This window comes from Salvia hispanica, chromosome 4, assembly GCF_029641045.1.
Source record: "Salvia hispanica isolate PSC_SH4W2 chromosome 4, Shi_PSC_v1, whole genome shotgun sequence".
Taxonomy (NCBI): domain Eukaryota; kingdom Viridiplantae; phylum Streptophyta; class Magnoliopsida; order Lamiales; family Lamiaceae; genus Salvia; species Salvia hispanica.
The window spans coordinates 53,165,872-53,168,839 of record NC_142695.1 but is presented as its reverse complement, the minus strand read 5'-3'; the positions used below and the strand labels follow the sequence as shown (position 1 = coordinate 53,168,839).

At 37.6% G+C, this 2,968-nt stretch overlaps 1 pseudogene; it reads right to left on the bottom strand.

Annotated features, from left to right (window-relative positions):
- Positions 1 to 713: 713 nt before the first annotated feature.
- On the bottom strand, positions 714 to 1,358 carry LOC125196281 (auxin-responsive protein SAUR71 pseudogene; annotated as a pseudogene).
- Between the last annotated feature and the right edge of the window lie 1,610 nt (positions 1,359 to 2,968).

The following is a 2,968-nucleotide window of genomic DNA, read 5'->3' as shown; positions in this document are numbered from 1 at the left end:
CGTTAATGTAAAACTATACCTTCTAGATTCAATGTGGGCCTAGTCAATTTGATAGATTACATATTATGAATATTGTTCGGTTGCATCATATGATACGTAGTTAATCTCAGTATTACATATTACGAATATTGTTCGGTCGCATCATATGATACGTAGTTAATCTCAGTATATGATACGTACTTAATCTCAGTATCACATATGATTAGCATCCCTAACGAGTCTCGATTATTGCCATGCCAAAACTAATCTTAATTATACAAATCACATAAATGTTTCAATTTAATAGTAGTAGTGATTGGCGCCCACTCCACAGGCCCTAGCTCTAATGTATGATTATCATTTTCAACCATATCCGTACAACACAATGAGATATTCCTCCACCAAAAAAAACATTTTCCTAACGTGACGAAACTACCCTCGCCGAAAATGACCATTTCACCCCTCCATTTCGGAATCCGATGCTCCGATATCGGAAACAACAAAGCGCCACCGCTAGCCACGCGGCGGCGCTATTCTCCAAAATTCAGTCACCGTTACTTTCCGTTTTCCTCGCTGTACGAACCGTACACACCATCGGTATCCCCATTTTTTATACTCGTATATACATACATTCTCCTGTATTATTATACTCTTTCGCCGATTTCAAAATTTTCCAGAAAAAAACTTCAAAATTCAAAATTCAAAACTCAAACACGAAATTCACACATCAGAGATGAAGAAAAATACGTTTAATTTCTGTTTTCCGCTGTCGTAACTTTTCTACATCATCAGGCACAAAAAAAAACACCTTCAACAAAAAAAAAAGCCCTAGCCTCTCCGCCTCTCAACTCTGTTCACAACAAAGTATATACAATCGAGAAGGCAGAGAGAAAAACGCCGGCGCCGATCTAGTATAATTAAAATTCATCGGTCGCTACAACTGATCGGTGAGCGAATTGAGCAGATCCTGCGCGTCGATTCCGACGCGGAGCGCCTCGAGCACGCGCTCGAAGATGAGGACGTGGCAGGGGATGCGCAGCACGCCTTTCTGCTCGTAGCCGTACTCCTGCGCCGATCGGTTGAGCAGCGTGACGAAGATCGGGTGATTGAGCAGCTCCGCGCTCACGACGAACCGCTCCATCTCCTCGCCGACGTAGACCGGGAGGTGCCCCTCCGGAACGCCGCCCTTCCGCAGCGAGGAGGAATTGCAGCGGCGCGATTGAGATCTGAGGAGGCAGTACTGCGAGGAGTCGCCGACTCTGGATAGTCTCCTCATGAGCTTCTTCATAGATCTCGGAAATTGGGGGAAAATGGTGGAAATTGAGAGAGCGGTTTTAGTGAGAGAAAGTGAGGGTGAGGGGAGAGAGAGAGGGGGAGAAGGGGTATAAATAATGTTGAACACAGAAAGGTTATTGAGAGGTACAGATATGCGTACTTGGCAGGTACAATTATTGTTTGCTGAGAGACTCTCTTTATTTTATTTATTTACCTAATTTCAATTTAATTTAATTAATCTGGTAAAGAACACACACATGTTTTCCTGGAGTGGGGATAGCAATTGTCACGGAGTGGAACTAGCGATTTTGCGGGAAAGATAAATCTTGTGATACCGTGACTTGACGGACTCGCTCTCTCGTTAGTATCGCCATGGCCAAATTGATTTCACCTACTTTAGATAAGGATGATTTACCAGAAAGAGATGAACTTTTTGTTCAAATTTTGTATTTATTTTTAATTAGTTTATGGTAAAATTTTGTTAATGAAATTTTATTTGATATGGAGCTCAGAATTTCACGTGGATATCGCCGTTGATGAGTTAACTAATGTTATCTACTCATAACGAGAACAACATCGTTCGACTGAAAAGTACAAATGTAATGTGTTTATGTGTGTGCGATTAGAATTTTTTTTTTGGTAATTACCAAGGGTATCCATCGGTAGTCCAGTGACTATTCCTCGCGCTGATTTGTAGGCACCTTAATGGGTGGGACAGCTGGCCCAAAGATTTTTAAAGCTGCTCCACTGAGAAAAAATGACCACTTCATTAAATCTCATACTGATAAAAAATGATACTTATTATGAAACAAAGGGAATATGTTAAATCTCCCCTACTGAGAAAAAATGACTAACTTATCATAAAACGGGGTGAGTATGTTAAATCTCATACAACGACCTACGTATTATGAAACGGGGGGAGTATATTAGTTGTTTTATTCATTTTTTGAAATTATAGAAATAGTGAAAGGATCAAATTTTGGTTTTCAAAATTGAAGTGAATTGTAAAGTTAATGGATTTAATTAGTAGAAATAATACTTGAGATATTAAAATCAAAATAAATAAGTATATAAAATAAATAATGTAATGTGAATTGATAGTGGTCTCATGGATGATGCTCGACGTGTATATATATATATATGGGGAGTACTAGGGTGCCCCCTTAATTAGAGTCACAACGTACATTCAATCTGGTGCTGCCATGTGGCACAAAACATGCAATATTTTAAACACAAAAATGCAATCTAGTTGTACATGCATTTTCGCAGATTGCATTTTTGTTGTATGTAAATTGCATTTTATAGTGTTGAGTTTTGCATTTTCACATAAATTGCATTTTTTATTGTTAAGTTTTGCATTTTCACATATAAAAATGCAATCCGTCTATATATAAAATGCAATTTAAACAGTCAATATCTAAAATGCAAAACTTAACAATAAAAAATGCAATCTGCATATAACAAAAATGCAATCTGCCGAAATTAATTTATAGCTTCTACAAATGCGTATTGCATTTTTCTGTGTACAATATTGCATTTTTCGTGCCATGTGACAGCACGTGGTTGGATGTACGTTGTAACTTTAAAATTAGTTGTTATACTAGTACACCCCTATATTATATATACTGTAAACATTTTTGTTTATATTAATGCAAGAAAAATTAGTAATACTACTAATTTTCATAAATATAGTGACAAATTTGACTTGGGACTA